This window comes from Lactuca saligna, chromosome 4 (genome assembly GCF_052625555.1).
Source record: "Lactuca saligna cultivar CGN05327 chromosome 4, ASM5262555v1, whole genome shotgun sequence".
Taxonomy (NCBI): Eukaryota; Viridiplantae; Streptophyta; class Magnoliopsida; order Asterales; family Asteraceae; genus Lactuca; species Lactuca saligna.
The window spans coordinates 61022343-61046557 of NC_136420.1; positions in this window are offsets into that span (position 1 = coordinate 61022343).

Here is a 24215-nt window from a genome sequence, read left to right on the forward strand (position 1 = left end):
TAGGCATTTCTGAGCTTGGATACTTGAGATGATACGAAGGGTGGTACTTGGTTTGTCGCCCAAGATAACGAAAGTTTCGCCGGTTGGCAGATTAAGGCGAACGGCCTTATCGTAACATAGAATGTCCGCATGATGAGAACTCAGCCAATCCATGCCAATGATGACATCAAAACTCTTAATCGAGACTGGCATGAGGTTGATTGAGAATGGATGGTTATTTAAAGTTAGGGTGCAATTTAGGTATATCTCCTTAGTGCCTTCGGTTTTCCCGTTGGCCATTTCTACTATGAATGGTTCACTCAATGACTGTGGTATTGATTTCAGCAGGCCTTTAAAGCCGTGACTCACAAAACTCCTTTCCGCGCCACTATCAAACAAAATGCATGCATACGAGTTATCGAGAAGGAACGTACCCGTAACAACTGTAGGGTCCGCAATGGCTTCATCCTGTCCCATCACGAAAACTCGGCCCCTTCCACCGGTATTCCGGTTGTTTACCCTTGGGCAGTACTTGCGGTAGTGCCCTGTGTCTCCGCACTCGAAGCAGGCGCGGTTTACCCCGGTATTAGTGGTGGGAACGGATGGTTGGATTGACCCTTTACAATAGCGGGCTGTATGTCCCTTTTTATTACAGTTGGTGCATTGAAGATTGGAGCAAGGACCGTGGTGGTGGAAACTGCATCGGTTGCATTTAGGAAGTTTCCCAATGTATGAGCTTGTGGGGGAAGGGTTCGTAGGTACAGTAATAGCGTGTGTCGCTATCACTTGTTGTTTCCTGGGGTTTTCCTGGAGAGTTTGTCCCCTCCTTTTGTTCCAAGTCTTACTCTGGCCCTGAGTTTCCCTAGGTGGATATGCAGTTGTCGAAATGGTACCGGGTTTTACTCCGTGGTCGATGAGTCGCTGGGCCAGGCGCTTAGCACTGTTGTAGGTAGCAGGGCCGGAAGCTAGGACATGCCCTTGAATCTGGGGTGACAACCCCCAAATGTACCTTTCAACCTTCTTTGATTCTGGGTTGACCATGGTAGGGCACAGTGCAGCGAGGTCGTTGAACCTAGTGGTGTAGGTGATTAGGTCAGACCCAGTCATTTTCAGATTCCAGAGCTCCTGCTCAAGCTTTTGTACTTCTCCCCTTGGGCAATATTCTTCCAGTAGTAGAACCTTTAGGTCGTCCCAACTCATGGCGTTGGCGACAGTGAGCGTCACTGAATTCACATGGCTTTTCCACCAAGTGAGGGCTCGATCTACAAAGGTGCAGGCAGCGAACTTGACTTTGCTTGCTTCTAGGCATGAGCAGATCTCGAAGACCGTTTCGGTCTTTTCGAACCATTGCATTAGTGCAATGACTCCTCCTGTTCCGTTAAAAGTTTTTGGTTTAGCGTTAGAGAACTCCTTGTAGGTACATTCTCTTCCTTGGCCATGACCAGTGCCATGATTTGGATGATTCGTGCTGCTTCCCGCCCCTCCATTCCCTTGGGAGTTTATTTGCGAGAGGGCTGCGGTTACCGCTGCTGTGATAGCAGCCTGAACCATGGCCGGATCATAAGCTGGTGGTGGAGGTGGTGGTGGTGCCGTGCCCGGCCTGGGCCTTAAGTTTGGACGAGGAGGCATCTTGCTGCCAAAAGAAAAATATGGAAGAAAATTATAAGCTTTGGCAGTTCAAAGTTGGATGATATTGAATGAACTTCTAACAGTTCTAGGAAGTTGAGTTTAATTGACACAATATTTTAAGCTTGTAAGTAAAGTTTGAATAGATGCACCAATGAATCGAACTATTTGCGCATGATTAACAACGGTAAGAAAAGCGGTATACCCTTATATATATTAAACATATAGTTGTGTTACAGCGGGGTCTAGACAAAATTCCTTGGCCTCTCTAAAGGCCTCCGGTTACGGAAAATTTTAAAGAAAGTAATACTTTTATCCGAAGTCCTAGTTTATAACAAAATTTGAGAGTTGGGCAAGTACTACTTGCGGTGCGCCTTGCGTTTAGAGCTCGACTCTGTGTCGGACTGCTTCGACTCCATGAGGCGTCTGTCAAACGCAGCCTGTTGTTCTCTTAATTCTGCGAAGGCCGCATTTGCTTGTGCTTGAAACGCTTCGGTGCGAATGTGGATGTCGTTCTGCATCAACTCTAGGCGGTTGATATCGGCCGTGTGAATTTGCACATCCACATTGATCTCTCGGATTCGGTTGGCTTGCACTCCAGATTGATAGCACTGGTTGGCGAGTTTGCCAACCATGACCGGTAGTGCGCGATCGGCTGATCCCCCGCCTCTCACGTCATAGAAGTCTCGGCACATGCCGTAAGGAGGGCGTAAGCTTTGTTGTTGGCTCCAATGATGGAGGTGACTTCCCCACACTGGAGTGGGTCCTTGGAAATTTCTCACGTGGACAGGAGGTTGTAGAACTGGTGGATTTATAATTTCTGGCTCCGAATCCATACCAGAGTCGTCCCCTGCCTCCACATTTATAGGCTCTTCGTCTTCTTCAGAATCTGCTTCGATCCATCCACCATTACCTTGGTTGGGGTAGTAGGGGTCATTGGGGTGATGGAATCCCGCCATTTAGACTGTACGAGAATAGGGTTAAAAGTTTACTATAAGTTAGAGCACATGAAACTTACTCTCGAGTTTAATGGTTGACGGCACTCGAATACACCCTCAATATTCTTTATGCTTTTGGAAATTTTAAAATTTGTTGTCCATTACAGACACTCCTTGGCATATGTTTAGTCGGCTCTTGGACAAATATAGTTGATCAGGCTATATCCTTCCCAGTTCCGATTACATGTCCCAAGGCATACCTGCACTGCACAACTGATATATAATACTTCAACGTTGTTTTAATTATGATACTGACCATGTTGTTGATGTGCAATGAATGCATGCCTACTTTACAAAAACTAAATAAAAATTTTATTTTTAAAAGTACGAATCTTACTCAGAGTGTTTTTACCCAGTTGAGTTTATAGTTGTATAACAAAAAGAAATGGTTTTGATATACTTAATTCCCTATAAACAATGCTCTGATACCAATCTGTCACACCCCCAAACCAGAACGGCGGAAACGTTCGGGGGCGGAGGACATCATGTTCAATATCATAACAGTTCATAGAAAGGAAAGTACACACCACCATATATAATAAGTTTGCAAGATGTTTACATAGTTGTATTCATTACATGTTCAAAATAAAGGTACATAAACATCATTCAAGATGAAGTAATTAACACCAGCGCGTTAATCCCAAAAGTTGATTCCCAACCTGCTTAGCGATTTCCTGAGAATACAAGTTATTTCAAAGAAAAAGTGTCAACAATTAAGTTGGTGAGTCCATAAGTAGTTTAGAAAAATTGGATGCCATTCCAAAATGTGTGTATGTTTTCCAGTAAACGTAGCATTTCAAAATGTAAAGAGTTGTGATTTGTTGTGTTGAAAATGAATGCATTAGCTCCAGAAAATCCCATATTATCCCTAAAAGTTTGAAATACGATTTGTTGTGTTTTCCAAGGAAAAACCCTTATTTTCTTATAAAAATATGTAATGCATATAAATATTCGTGTTATAAGTTGTAAAGGATTGCACCGGGAAAATCCCTTATTTTCCTATTAGTTGTTTGGTTTGTATGCAGGAAAAACCATTATTTTCCTCACACAAAATGGCAGTCTCTAAGACCGAAAACTGCAAGAAACCGACGTTTCTCGTAAGTCGTGTCATAGTTCTATATATAATAAAACTACGTGAAGACCGAACCGGTTGGATGAAGAATAGTTTTAATAACTACTCGCTCATCAAAACTGAATATCATAATAATTGTATATCCGATGAGTTTTATAACCATACTAAACATAATATGCTTGTAACGACGTTCTTCAGGCGTCGCAGTGCTATGACAACTGTCACCCCAAAAGACGGACCGTAGCTAACAGTCAGGGTGCGGGATCATGACTTCCCGTATAGATCTATACACATTTGACACGTTCTCGTCGCGGGAGATTCTGGTTATAAACAGGCCTTACTGCAGTACTTTCTAATAAAGAAAAGTAACGTTTGAAGATGTACGCGTCTCATGGATTCTCAATTAAGTATATATTAACATGATAGTTTTTGTATGCAAAGTTTAACCTTTTTCACAATGTTTGATAAAGTAAAATCATAAGTTTTTAGAATGTATAAAATGTTTTAACAATGAAGATCATTATACACTTCGTATAAGTCTAATGCACACAAAGTAGGAGAAGAGTTTTCCATAATAGTAATGAGTTCCAAGTGGTTTATTTGATAACACAAGTAAAGTGAAACTTTATAAAATACACGATAATAACCGTATGTTTACTTGTATCCCCCCCTAAAAGAGTATAAAAGCATTTAAAAATGTATTTAAAGTGTGTTTGAAAGGGGTATGAACTCACTTGACAGCTTGAAGATAGCGTGATGGAAAGACGGCAGAGTTTCGTCTCGGGAAATGGATTTTCCTCGGAAATCTCGGGATTCCTCGGGGGAAAATCGACCTTCGGGTCTTGCACGAAGTGACCAGGGCTTCGGGGTAGTACGAGCACGGAAAACGAGGAGAAATGCAAGTAAAATGAGAGAGAATGAGCCCTTTTTTCGGAAGCCCTCGCATCCCTTTTATAGGGAGGATTGTCTGCCTCCGTACGCGGGGCGTACGCGTACGTCACGCATGACCGAACCCGACCGCCTCTGCTTCGGATGGGACGGGTTCCTGGGTTCGCGGGTCGGATGGGACGGGTCGCTGGCACGCGGGTCGGATGGGACGTCGGGTCGGGTCTTCGGATCGTGCGACGTGGACGATCCGAGGCCGTGGCCTCTCAGTACACTGGGCGTACTAGGGTACGCGGCGCGTACTATCGCCTTAGGCTGACTCCACTTCGGATAATACCAAATTTTGAATAAAAATTATATATAAATTAATTATCAAACTTCAAAAATTCATATCTCCCTCATACGAACTCCGTTTTTGGCGTTCTTTATATCCCCGCGAAGGTGAGACTACGATCTACAACTTTCATTTAGATTCCGTTGGCAAATTCCGAAATTATTTTTTATTATTTATTTATTAAAGTGACGTGTTTAAGGAATTTCTTTAAAAATTCATAACTTATTCATATGATGTCCGATTTGAGCGTTCTTTTTATGCATGTTTGTAGTTTAACGATACCTATCACTTTCATTTAGACACCTAAGGTCAGAAAATGTTTTATTAAAACTTTGCGTTTTTACGTAACTTTGTATTTACTGGTTTTTGTTGGAAAACTTATAATGAGCATAACTTCTTCGTTATAACTCGGATTTTTGTGTTATTTATATGTTTGGAAACCTTAAGATGATAACTACCACATAGTGTACCCCAAATAGAGTTTTTGAATACTTCATTTTCTATTTTATTTCTCAAGGAGGTTACATGACTCGATCTTTACTGACATGAAATAACGGGTTGTTACAGATTCCCCAGCAACAAAAACCGAAACTGGTAGGGGAGTTACAGCTCTGAAAAAGTGAACAATGAACCGAAGGCTGAGGAGCCCAAGAAGGAACCGAAGGTCGATGGCGATTCCGAAGTAAGCTGCTTCTACTGTGGTTGGAAAAACCACTATGCTAAGGACTGTGTCCTTAAGAAGATGGCTGAAAATGATGATGGAAATGATGAGGAAGCCGTGTTACAGAAAAGATTGGACGAGTTGAGAAAGAAGAAGTCTACCGCTAACCCTTCTATTAATGCTCTCATTGTGCAGGGTTCGGTTAATGATGACGAGTTCGGTAGCACGGAAGTTTGGTCTATCGACTCAGAAGATGATGAAGTGAGGAAGCCTACCCATGGAAAGGCTTATGTGGCTAAGGAGGAATGCAGTGGAGGAAGATGCTTCATGGTGACTGACATATCCCAAATGAGGGGATACAACACCGATGGAGGAAGTGATGGACCGAAGGTACAGGAGGACATGTGCTTTACGGCCAAACCACTCAGCCAGCAGTTCAATGAGCTCGATGAACTGATAAAGAAGGTACAATCTGTTTTTATTTCATCCAAAGTACCACCATCCTCATATGAGAAAGAATTAAACAGTGTTAATACAAGAATTTCTCATCTAGATAGTAGCTTAACTCAAACTCGAGTCACCAATTCTAACCTAACTGATCAATTAAGTAGGGTGGCATCGAAGAGTGAGGAGCGGAGAATGTGGATCGAGTTAAAGGAGTCGGAATTAGTTAGAGTTAAAGATGAAAACATTTATTTGCAAAGAGACAATTTAAAATTGTTAAAACAGCGGAATGTTTTTTGTTTAATTGCTAAACGTTTGTATTCTAATATTACTCAGCTTCACTTGGATTGTGAAATAGGCCATAAGATCCATCGCATGATTTTGCCCTTCCTAGAGTTTAAGGAGGATGAAATCGATGCCGAAGCCTACAATTGTGAGAGTGTGATATCGTCTGATGATGTCAATCCGACCTACATGTATGGACTGGACAAAATTCAGTCCTTCATTAAATCCAAGGACCACAAGGACATGCTTAAAAACCTTTTGGATGAAAATGACAGACTTAAACTGAGAACCGAAACCATGCAAAAATTTGACTCTTTAAACGCCAACATAAGCTCAGAAAACAAAATTGATGTTGAAAATGCATCTGAGCTTAACAAGGACGAAAACATGAGTGAAATTTCTGTAGAGGACACGGTTGACTGCTCAGAATTTGTTAAAAATGAACCTGAAAACCACAAGAATCTTATTTCTGAAAATTCAGTGGAGTTCGCTCGATTGTCCCATCAAAAGTCCCCAATATTAGTTGAGAAAGCAGTTGTGTATCAAAAGGTTAGGACCACTCCGAATCAAGTATACAAGGTGACAGGAGTAACCGAACATCAAACAGCTGAACTCACAGCTATTGTAAACGAAGACAATGCTGATGGCTGCGATGAGTACTTCTGGGAAGCTCCAATAGATAATGCAAACGAAGCCGTTGGCTTATCTGAAAGAACCTCCTGGATGAGTAAAGGAAGATACATACTTGAACCCTTGAATAAGCCGGACAATTTCGATGAGCCAAGCACCAGTGGTACGAAAGATATTCCTCAGGAGGATGATCGTTCGGCAAAAGAAGATACTCCCTCTGCTCCTTCGGCTCAAAGTAAAACTCCTGCAGTTCAAAAGGAACCAGCCAAGGAGACACCGAAAACGAAAGCGAATGTTCATCATCAACCTAAACATATGAGGAATAGGAAGAGAGAAAGGAACCATAGATACAGGAAGAACCTTTCTGAAAGGAAACAATTCTGGCATTCCCAGAATGCATACTTCTCACACCAAGACAAGAATCTGAAGTATGAAAACAATCTTGTAGGAAAGCCTGAAAGTCACAACAACCGAAAGCCAAGGTTCGGTTCACAAGAAAATATCAACCGAAGGCAAAGGTTCGGTTCTGAAAAAGACTCTAACTGAAACCAAAGGTTCGGTTCCAAGGACAGCTCAAACCGAATGCAAAGGTTCGGTTCTGAAGTCAAAAGAAAACAAGACTCTAAGATCGGTCCCCCCAACGATCAAAAGCAAAAGGGTCATCTAGAGTCTCCAGCTAGGAAGTCCTCTCAATACAAACCCTCTCATTCTAATTCTTCTCGTTCTTCTAACTCTTCTACTTCCACCGATTCATCTCAATCTTGCTCTAAAGCCAATTCCCCTTTTTCTCAAAAATCTCATTCGTCAGCTGAACAAAAGGGAAAGCAGAAGGTCAATGAATCCAAACCAGAGTCCAAACCGAGCACACCCAATCCTAACAAAATAAAAGTTTTTACCATTAAAAGGAAAGATGAAACAACTCTTATAAAACGAACATATCTAGTTGACATCTCTCTTACTGTTCCCGTTCCCATGAAAAGCTCACGTGGACCCAAGAAACTTTGGGTTCCTAAATCTGCCTAATTTTTGCAGGTTATAAGTGACGAGCAGTTTGACGAAGAATGGTACATCGATAGTGGCTGCCCACGTCACATGACAGGGAGGAAAGAGGAGCTTAGGGAATACAGATCTCTTGCAAATGGTGGCAACGTCAAGTTTGGAAATAATTCTTTTGGCACCATAAAGGGATACGGGATGATAACAAATGAGGACTTTACTATAAGGAAGGTAACTTATGTGGAAGGACTCCAACACAACCTCATTAGTGTATCTCAGCTTGTTGGAGGTACAGGTCTCAAAGTCTCATTCGATGATGAAGGTTCTGAAATCATAGAGAAAAGGACAAAGAAAGTGATTCTCAAGTCAGAGCGAAAGGGTGAAATGTTTCCCTTAAACCTTAAACCCATCAAAGGAAACCCAACTACATGCTTGTTATCAAAAGCTCAATCCGACGAAAGCTGGTTGTGGCACCGAAGGCTCTCTCATCTCAATTTTAAAGATATCAACCGACTTGTCACTGGAGGTCATGTTAGGGTTCTTCCATTGCTCAAGTTCGACAGATATCATTTGTGTGTTGCATGCGAAATGGGGAAGCAGAGTCGTCAAAGTTACCCATTTATAATCAACACAAAAGTTATTGAACCACTCGAATTACTTCATATCGATTTGTGTGGTCCTTCATCTATCGAAAGCATTGGTGGTAGCAAGTATATTCTTGTTATTATTGATGACTTTTGACGATTTACATGGGTATTCTTTCTAAAGCTTAAATCTGAAGCGACTCAAAAGCTGAAAGTGTTTATCAAGCAAATTGAAGTACAGCTCAAGAAGGTTGTTCGCAACATCAGGAGCGACAATGGTCTTGAATTCAAGAACAGGGAGTTTGAAGAGTTTCTTGCAGAAAAGGGAATTAGTCACAATTTCTCAGCTCCCTACACACCACAACAGAACGGAATAGTCGAAAGAAGAAACCAATCTTAGTGTGAAGCTGCCCGAACTATGCTAAGTTTCGCTTCCTTACCTCTTTATTTTTGGGCTGATGCTATTTCGGCTGCTTGTTTTACACAGAACAGGTCCTATCTCAACAAGCGATTCACGCTCACACCATATGAGATACTAAACAACAGAAAGCCCAATGTGAAATTTTTCCATGTGTTCGGCTCAAGGTGTTTCATCTTTAACTCTAAAGAACACCGCAACAAGTTTGATGTCAAAGCCGGTGAGGGAATTTTTCTGGGTTATTCGCTCCCATCCAAGGCATACAGGGTCCTAAACAAGCGTTCGAGAAGGATTGAAGAGACATACTATGTGACCTTTGACGATAGCTATGTCAAGAAGCTACAGGCCGAAGAAGACACCGCTGGGGAAATCTTTCCTCTAACTGGCCAGGTCACAGTCTCGGTCGCCAATTTATACGACAAATTTCTAGAGCTCTTTGACGAACCGGAGAAAGCTTCACTCTCCGAAGCAGGTGCAGCAGACAACAAAGTTGATAATATGAAGTAGATTGTCGAAGATGCTGCAAGAAAAATGCAGGAAGGAGAATCGACCACTAATGACTCTCCATCCAACAACGCTTCAGTCGAGGGGGAGCCAAGCTCTCATGTCGAGGGGGAGCCAAATTCTCATGTCAAGGGGGAGCCAAGCTCACAAGTCCAGGGGGAGCCAAATTCTACAACATCAACCGAAGGTCCTTCATCAACCGAAGGTGCTTCTCCAACCGAAGATACCTCTCCAGCCAAAGGTGCTTCAACGCCTGGAAGCTCAGCACCACAAGAAACACCTGAACCTCATGTTTCTCAAAGCTCATCAATTGAGGAGGAACATAATGATATGACGCTCGATTACGACAGCCAATCTGAGCCAGAAGAAACGATTAATGCTAAACTAGACCCTACCTTTGATCCGAATTACCCTCCTCTTGTCAAATGGACCAGAGATCATCCTATCTCTCAAGTAGTTGGTGATGTATCTGAAAAGGTTCTGACCCGATCACAACTGAAGGCAAAACAGACATCCTTATTTTTAAAGGTTGAGTTTTGTATGTTTAACTCATTCGTATCAAAAGTTGAACCGAAGACAGTTAACACTGCCCTAGATCAGTCTGATTGGGTTCAAGCAATGCAAGACGAACTGAACGAATTTGAAAGGAACAAAGTCTGGCGCCTCATTCCAACTCCTCCAGATGCTTCGGTTGTTGGTCTCAAATAGGTTTTTAGGAACAAAATGGACAAGGAAGGTAATGTTATCAGAAACAAGGCTCGTCTGGTGGTAAAGGGATACTGTCAGGAGGAAGGGATAGACTATGAAGAGACTTTCGCTCCAGTACCTAGGCTAGAATCTGTTAGAATATTTCTGGCTTATGCTGCTCACAAAAACTTTGAGGTTTTCCAAATGGATGTCAAGTGTGCATTTCTCAATGGAAAACTCGAAGAAACTGTGTATGTGGAGCAACCTCCTGGGTTCGTGAACGAAAAGCATCCAAATCATTGCTATATTTTGGATAAAGCTGTGTATGGCCTCAAACAAGCTCCGAGAGCCTGGTATGAAACGCTTACAAATTTTTTAAAGATGTCTAAATTTAAACAAGGTTCGGTTGACCCAACCTTCTTTCGCAAAAAGGAAGGTAACCACCTTATGATAGTTCAAATTTATGTTGATGACATCATCTTTGGCTCCACGAATCCCAGCTTAACAGTTGAATTCAGAAAGCTGATGGAGACTAAGTTTGAAATGAGCTCAATGGGTCCTATTAACTTTTTCCTTGGTTTAAACATAAGACAGGGACCCGAAGGCATCTTTATTAATCAGGAAGCTTACACGAAGACTCTCCTAGCAAAGTTTGGCATGATGGGAGACTCAAAAGTCAAAGTCCCAATGGCATTCAGCACCAAACTTACCCCATCTCTAGATAAACCGGCTGTCGATATCACGCTCTATCGTCAAATGATAGGCTCACTGATGTATCTAACTGCTAGCAGACCTGATATCATGTTTTCTGTGTGTTATTGTGCTCGATTTCAGGCAAACCCACGCGAACCTCACATGCTTGCAGTGAAGAACATCTTACGCTATCTCAAACGAACCACCTCCTTAGGTCTATGGTATCCATCCAACTCAGGCTTCTTCGTTCAAGCCTATTCTGATGCTGACCTTGGAGGATGTGGACTCGACCGTAAAAGCACAACTGGTGGCTGTCAATTCCTTGACGGGAAGTTGGTCAGCTGGCAATCCAAGAAACAAACGTGTGTGTCATTGTCTACTGCCGAAGCGGAATACATTTCCGTTGCATCCTGCACATCACAAGTTATTTGGATCCAGAGTCAACTTCGAGACTATGGAATCAATATGAAGAAGATCCCACTATATTGTGACTCTGAAAGTGCAATTAGGATCTGTCATAACCCAGTGCAACACTCTAAAACCAAACACATAGCACTGAGGTATCACTTCATCAAAGATCACGTGGAAGATGGAAACGTCGAAGTTCACTTCGTAAGAACCACTGATCAACTGGCTGACGTCTTTACCAAAGCTCTTCCTGAAGCATCATTCAATAAAATATTGCAAGGGCTAGGTATGATGGAATCAGAGTCAGTACCTCACACTACCTCTCAACCTCAAACGTAAGAAGCGAAACCAACCGAACGTTCGGGTTCGGTTCAACTATCTGACTCGCTCATTACTTCAAAGGTAGTCTTTCTCTGTTGTATATTTCTTGTACAATTTTGTTTTTCCTTGTGTTAAAAATATTTTTCCTTGTATGTCTAAATTCTTTGGTTTCTCAAAATTTCTTCAAAACCGAAACCTACCTAAGGTTCGGGTTAGGTTTTTCAAAATTTTGTTGAACCGAAACCAACCGAAGGTTCGGGTTCGGTTTTTCAAAATTTTCCTAAACCGAAACCAACCGAAGGTTCGGGTTCGGTTTTTCAAAATTTTCTTGAACCGAAACCAACCGAACGTTCGGGTTCAGTTTTTCATTATCTTTCCAAAGTTTTTTTTTAAGTTTTATTCTTTTTCTTTTCTTTTTACTTATTTTTTTAATCTCAAAAACTCCAAAAATATTTTTTTTAATTTCTTGTGTGTTCGTGTTCGTTTATGGTGATAAATTTGATGAATTACCTAAGTGTCCCTAGAAGCATGATGTTGTATGTGTCTCAAGCCTCATAAGATTTTGAATAATGGCCTTCATGACCTGGTATACACAAACCTTGTCTTCCCAATAAGGCTAACTCATTTATTCTAATCGTGAGCTACCTCACTCTTTTCTCACATGAGTTAAGAGTTTCCTGCTTGGTCCTTATTTTCGCAGCAGAGGTACTACGTTCTCTTACACCATCTCCATTTTACTTCTCCACTACACTCATTCCATCATAGTAACCCTTAAGACTCTCAGAAATTACCGCTGAGGTTTATGGTTACACAACATCTGTGTTTATGATCTTAGTCTCATGTCACTACGAGCTGCGTGAAACCCAAAATTCAACACCTAATGAATTGATGGTGAACAATTAAGTTGCTCTAGTTTTCACTAAAGGATTGACGAATGTACCCTACTAAAATCTCAAATTCTATTTTGTGTGATTCCTATGAAATTGTTAAACACCATAACATTTCTTCCCTTGGGATCCAGTTTTTAATTTTCTTCTGAGATTTTATATTTTTCCAAGCCACCCTTATTTAGTCTAATTAAAAGAAGCCTTTCAACATTTCTTAATAAATGTTTGATCGTAATTTAACGGGAATCCACCCTTAAACCTTAAGGTCTCTCTTGTCCTGTGGCATTAAATGCGCGTGTGGAAATGGTAACGGCTTTTATCTCTGAAACGGCGCTAGTTGGGCGGCGTGATCCTAGGAACCTGACACTCTCTCTCCTACGTGATCATCGCACGCCTCAACTGTCATCCATCTGTCACTCAAGAACCCGGTTCATATTTCCATACGAGATTTGAAACGATTTTTCTCTCTCCTCTCACCCACTACAAAAATCCCTCTACACCACCTTTTACCTCTTTACTGCCTCTAAAATTTTCAAAGAGCAAATACTCCCAAATAGTTTCCTGTTCATCCTCTTCTTCATACCTGCATAAATGGCTGACTCATCTTCCGTTCATGCTACCTTACAAATCCTTTCCATCCGCCCACAACAATGTCTGGTCATTGATCTTAACCCACTGGCGTACGACTCCTATATGTCGCTGGTCATAGAATGTTTAAAGTATTCCTAACTTGCTCCGGCTCTCTCAAGAATTGAATCTGTGTCAATGGTGGCCCTATCACAGGTTTACGCGACTGCCTACTACGACAAGGCCGTCGACCGGGTGTTTTTCGAGCTTGCAGAACACAAGACCTCAGTCTCTCGCCAACGCTTCTGCACCTTGGTCATCTATATAACATGTTTTACAATATGGGATACACAGAGGTTCTCACCTCTGTCGCTAAGTTTAAAAAGTCTTGCCTGCCGCCACAGTGGAATGGCCTATTTACAGTCCTTTTCAAGGGCTTGTCGGAAAGGAGCTCAGGATCCGAAGGTGCAAGTTGTCTCTTCCTGTCAATAATGTACGAGGTTTACAACGGGATTAACCTGGACTATGGGTTTGTCCTATGGCAGCAGCTTATCCAGAGCCTCCCCTCATCATCCCGACACTCTGATGTGTCGTTGGCCCGGTTCTGGATCTTGATTACACGATGGGCCATGGATAAATTTGATGTTCCTACTGCTGACGGTGCATCGATGTCTTCTGTCGGTACGTTCCATACCAAGAAGATCATCGTCTCAGATGCATCGAAATTTTCCTTCATTAGCTCCATCCCGGAGTCAATGTATGGCGACGTGCCATTTGACAACAGGTTAATTCGGAAGATCAAGGAGCTTAGGCCATCTGGTCCAAGGGAACTGACACCGGATATGCTTAGGTCGATTCACGATGCAAACAAACCGGTGAGCAGGGGCAAAAAGGCAGAAAAAGGGAAGCATGCGTCCAAAGCTCCAAAGGGACCTTCTCCCAAAAAGAGGAAACAACCGAAGGCTGCACAATCCCCACAGCCGAAGAGGAGGAAGACTCAACAGAAGCGAAAGCTTGTAATTACCTCTTCTTGGAGTGACTCTGAGGGTGAGAGTTCGGGCTCTGACGGCTCTCAAGGAGACGAATCTCCTCAATAAGGCAACACACCACCTCGGTCCCCTACCCCATAGATGGAACTTCACAATTCCCCAGTTCCGTCACCTCCACCAATCTTTACCACTGCAACCAAAACACCACCAGTAACCGACCTACCTCCCGTAACCGAACCACCACAAACCGAAACCCATACAACCGAAGCTACCCATACTCAACCACCACCCAAAATTATACCAACACCCACTCAACCTGATCCTACCAAACCCACAACACCCCCAACTTCACCACCCCTTTCATCTCCTGAAAATGCCTCTGATGGCGAAAACCCTTACCTTGGTGGTGAACACATGATCTTTGATTCGGTCTACTATAGTCCGTTTCAAGTTCAAAGTGACGAGGAGGATGATGCTCCAGTGACAAAGAAGCATCTCAAAGAGCTTAACGTGAAGGTTGACCTACTTCTCGCCTCCTCTTCCAACCAGCAGTCCTCTCTTTCTGAAGCTGCCCTTCAGAAAATTGTTGATGTCTTTTCCAGGGCTCAACATGATTCAGTGGCCTCAGCAACTGCTGCGATTGATGCCTCCACCAGAGCCTGTGAGGCTGCAACCGAAAAAGTCGATAAACTATTCTCTGACGCTTCTGTCCTGCTGAAGTCCTTGCAGGAAAGCGCCCATGCCACCAAGACATCTTTGGAACCAATTGTTCAGCAATTGGCCAACTTTGTCTCAACGGAGTTGACTTCGTTCGCTACTCTTCGCCAAAACCTAAGCGACGACAACTCGGCACTTCGTGCCTCCATCGATGCTCGCCTCGCTAAGCTACAAGAGGATCTTGCAGCTGAGCATTCTTTGATGGACGTTCTGGTGGGAAAATCAACCGCCCTCGAAGTCAAGAGCACACAACTCTCCAACTCCCAACAACAACTGGACGATTTTCGATCCGAAAGGGAGGTGATCAAAACGTGTGTTTCGGATGTCCACGTCGCATTATCCACCATCCTGGAAGCACACGATCCCATTCTAAACTTTTCGGTGAGGCGTACCCTCGCTGAAAAACTCTCTCCTGCCATCGATCTTCTCAACAAAATCGAAGGACTACCGACTTTCGTGTCCATTCCGAAACAAGGGGGAGATGAGAAGACTGGATCGAAACCACCTCCTTCCTCTAAAGCTACTCACACGACCGAATCTCCTCCGGCTGGTCAAGCTTTGGGTTCGGGTGTGAAGAACAAAGGCAAAAACTTAGCTGAGGAAGAAGATGAAGAAGGAGACAAGGAGACCATTGCTGACATATTAAAAAGAAAGAACAGTTGCAAGGTTGACGATGATGCCAGTCGTGTGGCGCGAGAGGCTGAAGAAGCCGAACGCAAACAAAAGGAAGCCCACGATCTCCTTGAAAGCCGGAAGACTCTCTTCCCTGCCTGGACCAGGTAGCGTTTGATTAAAGAGGCCATAGAAACTCCTAGCATTTTATGGCTCGAGCCGGTTATCTCGTTCGACTGCAGCAATACTGTCGATTCGCAGTTCGACATGCCGCTGACTCGAAAGGCGTTCATCTTCCACGTCTTCTCAAACATTGTTGAAGTCCCTCACCCGAATGCTGAGCTTGACAGGGAGCTCATTGACTTTTATTTGGCGGCTGCTCGTCCTCAATTCCTCACTTGGAGCGCCCAGAAGAGTGTAAACGTTCGGGTGCTGAAACCTTATATCGAAGGTCGTTTTATAAACGTTCGGTTCAAGTTGATTTGGGGATCTGCAAGAACTGCTCATATTATCTCCTTGGCAGATCTACCGAATCTAAATCCTGATGATTGGATTGTCCTGTATAATATCCTTTTGACTAATGAAGCCGAAATGGTCCCATTCTAGACCATGTCAAAAGGATGTTAGCCTGCTACATCATGGAGGTTGCCCTAATGGATCAGGAGGTCGCCACAGTCTTCAAGAAGAAACCAAAGATTGCTCCTGTGGGATCGGCCAGTGATCTCAACCAAATGCAATTGGGCAGGATCGACCCGAGATGCAACTCGGTTATGTTCACTAGAGCAGAAGGACAGAAATGTCTCTTCGCTTTAGCTGACAAGCACCTTTACACCACAACTTGTTTGGAGCATGTGTTATTCATTATCAAACGGTGTAAAGAGAACACGGCTGATGACATCAAGTACTTCAATGATATGATCAATTGGTACATCCGGTTTAGACAGACCATTCTCTCCATCACCAAATGTCTGTTTAGCACCGTGAAGAAGAAGGTACCTGCTTCAGCTGCTGGCCCAAGTAACTTGTGAAGATGTCACTCCAAATTGACGCAAAGGGGGAGATTGTTGGGCTGAAGATTATTTTGAAGATTGCGTCTTTTGGGCTCGATAGTATAAGTTACTTTGCATTCCGGTTTGGGCCTGTCCAACCAAGAACCTTTTATGTTTTGTATATAAGTTTACGCTTGCATGCTTATTAGGTTAACGATTTTAGAGATTAACGACATAGCGTTTCATCTAGACTATAACAGGTTTCTTTAATCGTTCTTGTAACCTACTGTGACATCCCCAAAATCTCGGCCCGAAAAGACCGATTTCATTTATGCTTTTTAAAATAATTTTCAGAGTAAATCCTTTTAATTTTAAAAGAGATGCGGAATTTGTTCCCAAAAACAAAACATGATAAAATAGATATTTATCAAAACATTTCATAAAGAAATATGATTTCATTTCATAATCAAAAGTCGGGATGTCATGTTCCGATACAGATCATAAAGCATAAACGATAGCATTACAAGTCTTTCAACAAATATATACATATACAGACTTGTAAACAAAACAACTTGATGTTCGCCCATCTTAAGCTCTTGCGCCACTTCCTGTAAAATAAATCAACTGGGTGGGTCAGGCTTGGGAGCCTGGTGAGCATATAGGGTTTTCAACCCACAATAATTATATTTAATTTCAACAATCAACAATAAACCCGATTACCCATTCCCGTTATCCTCACCTTACGTTCCTAAAATAACGTTTATTATAAGGAACCTATTTCAGGATTTTTCATCGGGACGGACATCACTGCAGAGGGGCTTCCTCAACAATAAGTGTCCTAAAGGCAACCATGTGGGGGATAGAGTACACCGGTGAACACGTCGTTCACAACACCTACAGGTAATGAGCCTGCTAGTGTTCCACAGGACAGTCTAGAATAGTCCGTGGTCGTCATCCATACTCTGCTGAATGACTAGAATAACACCAATAACACCGAGGCCTCTCATCTGTTTATTACACACCAATTACCTACCCATGTTCTACCCAAGATATTAGTAGATAAAAATATACATTTTTATACATAGTTTAAAAACCTGTATAACATGTTTTAATCAATACATATTCCACATAACAGATGAGGCATACACACATAACACATATTTCATAGAGAATACATCAGATCTATAAGATAGAAGAGAGTGAATATACACTCACACGTATAACAACCAAATATATACACATAACACGTATTTTATAGGAAATACTTCATAATATTGCGTTGGAATGAAAATAACTACACACTCACTTGATCAAAAGATGATCGGGCAGCACTACGGCTTGCAGAAGAGGTGTTTCTCCGTAGATCTGGAAGATCTTCACAAAACCGGGCTCCTCGCGGGCAGCGTTTCGGCTCGGGAATAACGCTCTTCGGGATCCTCGGGGCTTCGGATCTTACTTCGGGGCTCGGGAATGATACCGGGGCTTTGGGGTATAAACGGCACGCAAATCGAGGCAAAACTTAGAGAGAGGGAAGAGTTTGAACAAGAGAAAATGGCTGAATTCGAGTTCTATTTATAGGCTGCTGGGTCTGGGATTACGCGGGGCGTACTTTGACGTCACTGCGTGCGTCGACTGGTGGCACTCGAGTATTGGTCAGACAAGTTGCATCCGACTGAGTACGCGGGGTGTACTCAAATTACGCGGGGCGTAATTGACTTGTCAAACTTCTAAATTGCGTAACTTTCGCATACGAGCTCCGTTTTCGACGTTCTTTATATCCACGCGAAGGTCAGACCATACTCTACAACTTTCATTTAGACTCCGTCGGCTAATTTTGACTTTTATTTTTATTATTTATTTTTAGAAGGCGGGGACAGAAAAACTTCGTTATAAATTCATAACTTCTTCGTCTGACGTCCGTTCTCGCCTAACTTTTCATTGCTTCGCTACTAACAACAAGATCTTCGATTCTCATTTAGATTGTTTCGGCTAAAAACCGCTCGATCTCAAATCGAGTATTCGGGCTGCATACTGCTAAGTCGAAACTTAGAAAAATCATAACTTCCTCATACGAAGTCATATTTGGGCGTTCCTTTTATGCACGCTCTCGGTTTAACGAAATCTATGACTTTCGTTTAGATCGCTAAGGCTAAATATCGCTCTATCTTAAATTCATATTTTACGTCATTCGGCGTCCTGTCGGTTCTGTCGCGAAACTTCGACTGGTCATAACTTCTTCGTTATAACTCGGATTTTGGCATTCCTTATATCTCTGAAATCCTTGTTTCGACTACTACAACTTTATGTAAAGATGTCGGGCTTATCTCACACTTAAATTTTGACGCTTATTTTATTCTTAATTTATTAAATTATAAAATTAAGAAAATACACACATAAATCACATAATTCAAATAATTCACAAATAATACATTCTTATTATTTCAAGTGGAGTTACAAGGTTAACCTAGACTATTACATTGCTAAAAATGGCAAACCTAGAAACACGGGCATTACAATTCTCTCCACCTTAGAATGATTCCGTCCCCGGAATCACACACCAGCAAACAAATGTGGATAGCGACTCATCATGTCACTCTCCGTCTCCCAGGTGAGATTTGGCCAATTCGTGTGTTTCCATCGGACAAGCACTAACTCCACCATCTTACGTCGCAATTTCTTAGTCTTTCGGTCAACAATTGCCTCCGGTTCCTCAATCAACCTTTTGTTCTCATCGATCCTCAACTCTGAAAGTGGAATTATGTCGGGAACTTCTCCTGTGAACTTCCTCAAATAACACACATGGAAAGTGTTATGAATTCCATTTAGTTCTTCTGGTAGTTCGAGCTTGTAAGCTTGGTTCCCAATCCTCTGAAGAACTTTAAACGGTCCAATAAACCTTGGACTTAACTTTCCCCTTTTTCCAAATCTTATAAGTCCCTTCCACGGCGAGACTTTAAGCAAAACCGAATCTCCAACTTCAAAAGTCATCGGTCTTCGCTTTTTGTCAGCATAACTCTTTTGACGATCCTGAGCTGCTAACATTCTCTCCCTAATTATTTTCAACTTTTCAGCAGTTTGATGGACTATCTCCGGCCCCATAAACTGCTTTTCCCCAGCCTCAAGCCAACAAGACGGCGTACGACACTTCTGTCCATACAAGGCTTGATAAGGTGCCATCTTTATGCTCGAGTGAAAACTATTATTATAGGAAAAATCTACCAAAGGTAAATGTTCATCCCAATTACCTAGGAATTCCAAGGTACACGCTCTCAGCATATCTTCAAGTGTTTGTATCATCCGTTCGCTCTGACCATCAGTCTGCGGATGGTAAGTTGTACTTAAACACAACTTGGTACCCAATTCCTCTTGTAGGCTTTTCCAAAATCGTGAGGTGAAACGGCTATCACGATCCGACACAATTGTTAGCGGAACACCGTGAAGTCTCACAATTTCCTTCACATAAGAATTCGCAAGCTTTTCCATAGACCATTTCTCATTGGCTGCTATGAAATGCGCACTCTTAGTGAATCGATCGACGACCACCCAAATCATGTCGTGACCATTCTTTGTTCTGGGCAGTTTAGTGACAAAATCCATAGTAATGTCTTCCCACTTACCCATAGGCACAGGCAATGGTTCTAAACTCCCGTACGGTTTCTGATGTTGTGCCTTGACTCTTGCACAAGTCACACACTCGGCCACATACTTCGCAATGTCGAGCTTCATCGTCGGCCACCAATAATAGGGTTTCAGGTCCCTATACATTTTAATGCTACCGGGATGAATTAAGTACATGGTCTTGTGAGCTTCTTCCATCAGAAGATCTCTGACTCCTCCTGTCTTAGGTATCCAAATCCGATCTTGGAACACCTTCAGTCCGTGACTGTTTACACCGAACACCAACGTTTTGCCCAAACGTTCTTCCTTCCGGTCATTCTTCTCCGAAGCTTCCTCTTGAGCTTTCTTTATACTTTCTAAAATGGTTGAGACAACTTCAATTCTCAACGCTCTTGGCCTTCGCTTTTCAAGATTGACTTTCCGACTGAGAGCATCAGCGACAACATTGGCTTTACCGGGGTGGTAAAGTATCTCACAGTCGTAGTCTTTAAGTAATTCCAGCCAGCGTCGTTGCCTCATATTCAATTCTTTCTGACTAAAGAGATATTGGAGACTCTTATGATCAGTGAAAAGTTTACACTTCGTGCCATAGAGGTAATGCCTCCATATTTTCAGAGCGAAAACTACCGCTGCCAACTCCAAATCATGAGTCGAGTAGTTCTTTTCATGCTCTTTCAGCTGTCGAGATGCATACGCGATTACCTTATCTCTTTGGGTCAAAACACAACCCAATCCAACACCAGACGCATCGCTATAAACAGCGAAGTCTTCAACTCCATCGGGTAGAGAAAGTATCGGTGCCTCGCATAGTTTCTTCTTTAGCTTATCGAATGCTTCTTTATGCTTATCACTCCAAGCATAAGTAGCTCCTTTGTGGGTCAAAGCTGTTAATGGACTAGCGATCGAAGAAAAGCCTTGGATAAACCTTCGGTAATATCCGGCTAATCCTAAAAAGCTTCGAATCTCCGTGGGACTTTTTGGTTGTTCCCACTTCATTACAGCTTCAATCTTTGCTGGATCAACCATTATACCTTCTTGGTTGACCACGTGACCCAAGAATTGGACTTCTCGAATCCAAAAATCACATTTAGATAACTTCGCATACAGCTTCTCCTTCTTCAAGACTTCCAAAACTTCTCGTAAGTGTCTACCATGCTCCTCTTGGCTTTTTGAATAAATCAGAATGTCATCAATGAACACTATCAAAGATTTATCAAGGAACGGATTACAAACCCTGTTCATTAAATCCATGAATGCTGCTGGAGCATTGGTTAGTCCAAACGACATAACCAAAAACTCATAGTGTCCATATCGGGTTCTGAATGCAGTCTTCTCTATATCCTGCTCTCTTACTTTTAACTGATGATATCCTGACCTCAAGTCGATCTTTGAGAAATAACTTGAACCTTGTAGCTGATCGAATAGGTAATCAATCCTCGGCAACGGATATCTATTCTTTATTGTTGCCTTATTCAGCTCTCGGTAATCAATGCACATCCTCATGCTTCCATCTTTCTTCTTTACGAATAACACCGGAGCTCCCCAGGGTGATGAACTAGGTCTAATGAAACCTTTGTCCAATAACTCCTGAAGTTGCATCATTAGCTCCTTCATCTCCGTCGGTGCTAATCGATAAGGTGTTTTTGCAATTGGCGTTGTTCCGGGCAACAAGTCAATACGAAATTCTACTTGTCGATCGGGCGGTAATCCAGGAAGATCTTCGGGAAATACTTCCGGATAATCACACACAACAGGAATATTTTGCATCACCTTCTTTTCCTTCTTAGCATCGATCACGAATGCTAAATATGATGTACATCCCTTGGTCAAACATTTTCTGGCTTTCATTAGGGAAATGATTCCAGAATTTACTCTGCGTTTATCTCCATACACCATAAACGATTCCTTTCCAGGCGGATTCACTTTCACTATTTTCTTCTTGCATAAAATTTCGGCATCATTGGCACTAAGCCAATCCATTCCCAAAACGATGTCGAAACCATTAAGTTCTATAAGTAATAATTCCTCGTGGACCTTATTCCCATTCAAATCAATTAAAATGTTTTTCATACGATGGCTAACAGGTACAATCTTGCCACTAGCAACTTCGACTAATAAAGCATTATCTAGTCTCACAATAGGCAAAGCTAGTTTTCTACCAAATTCATGCGATATAAAGGAGTAGTTGGCTCCAGAATCAAATAAAATTTGGGCAGGCAATTTGTTAACGAGAAAGGTACCTGAAGCGACGTCAGCTTCATCTTTAGCAGCTTCCAGTGTCATCTGGAATGCTCTCGCCTTTGGCTTTGGCGGAATGTTGGGTCTTGCTGCCTCCTTCTTCTTCGGACAATCCCTTGAGATGTGCCCCTCCTCACCACAACCATAACAAACATTCTTGGTGAAGGTGCATTCGTTGGCATAATGCCCTGGCTTTCCACATTTGTAGCATGTGGTTTTCCCGCCGCACTTCCCATGATGCTTCTTCTTGCACTTGTCGCACCATTTCGCCTCTACCTTTCCTCCACTTCCTCTCGAACTAGACTTCGAGAATTTACTTTTCTTGCTGGACCCTGAAAATCCATCGATTTTCCTTTTCTCACTAACCTCTGACCTTTCTAAACCTTTTTCCCTGATCTGGGTCTCAACATTTCTAGCAGCCCAGATGGTGGCTTTCAATGTGGTTGCTTGCTTAACCATTGGACCATAGTCCGCTGGTAGTCCAAGGGCAAACTTTTTGACCTTAGAGAGTTCTGTAGGCACCAAATATGGGATAAACTTCATCTTTTCCGTGAAACTTGTAGCGTATTCAGTAACGTTCAATTTCCCTTTCTTCAAATTCTGAAACTCGTTACTGATTTCCAGAAGGTCCTGCTCGGAGCAGTATTGCAGTTTTAGTTGTTCCAGAAAGTCTTCCCAAGACATTTTGCTTGCTTCTCCCTTGGGCATAGAGTCAGCTAACAGCTTCCACCAACTCAACACGCCAGATTTTAGCAGAGGGATCGCAAGAGCGGTCTTCTGCCTGTTGCTTCATTCGCAACTTTCAAACATAGTCTCCATTTCAGAGACCCAGTCCATAACTTGTACCGCCATCGGGCTTCCGGATAGGCATGGTGGTTTGGATGCCATGAAATCCTTATACTTGCACCCACGACCATCATTTCCTCCATACTGGTTATCGTGTCTAACCACTGGTTGTTCTTCTTGACCAATGATCCCACTAAAGTTTTCTCCTTCAGATTTCCCTCCATTCTCCTCGGGCTCTTCCGCTTGAATTGACGGTTCTTCACGATTCTGCCTAAGCAGGCGTCTTGTTTCTTCCATCTGACGATCCAACATCATTTGAATCATCATTTGTACACCAACCATTGTTATCGGCTCAGGTGCAGCAGCTACGACAAGTACTTGCTCGATTACAGGTGGTTGATTCCTGTTTTCATTAGCATTTCCAACTCCGCTTCTTGTTCTCACCATTTTGATCTTTACACCGAATAATTTCACCTTATTACTCCAAACGATTAAATGCTAGTTCTAATATCGTATACATACGCTTAGAATCCTAAACACATAAACCTTCAGATCCGGTTGGCAATAAACCGTAGATCCGAACAAACAATATCATATATGGCAACATATAACATTTAGCACATAAAAGCGTTTTAGGCAACTTTCCTAAAATAAACTAGTGCTTGTGTCTAAGATCCAACAGACACACACCTCGCAATCTCCACTTAGAATGCTAAGTTTAAGTTTAGAAATCCTACAAATTCCTAGTTCGCTTAAACTAATGCTCTGATACCAACTGTGACATCCCCAAAATCTCGGCCCGAAAAGACCGATTTCATTTATGCTTTTTAAAATAATTTTCAGAGTAAATCCTTTTAATTTTAAAAGAGATGCGGAATTTGTTCCCAAAAACAAAACATGATAAAATAGATATTTATCAAAACATTTCATAAAGAAATATGATTTCATTTCATAATCAAAAGTCGGGATGTCATGTTCCGATACAGATCATAAAGCATAAACGATAGCATTACAAGTCTTTCAACAAATACATACATATACAGACTTGTAAACAAAACAACTTGATGTTCGCCCATCTTAAGCTCTTGCACCACTTCCTGTAAAATAAATCAACTGAGTGGGTCAGGCTTGGGAGCCTGGTGAGCATATAGGGTTTTCAACCCACAATAATTATATTTAATTTCAACAATCAACAATAAACCCGATTACCCATGTGGGGGATAGAGTACACCGGTGAACACGTCGTTCACAACACCTACAGGTAATGAGCCTGCTAGTGTTCCACAG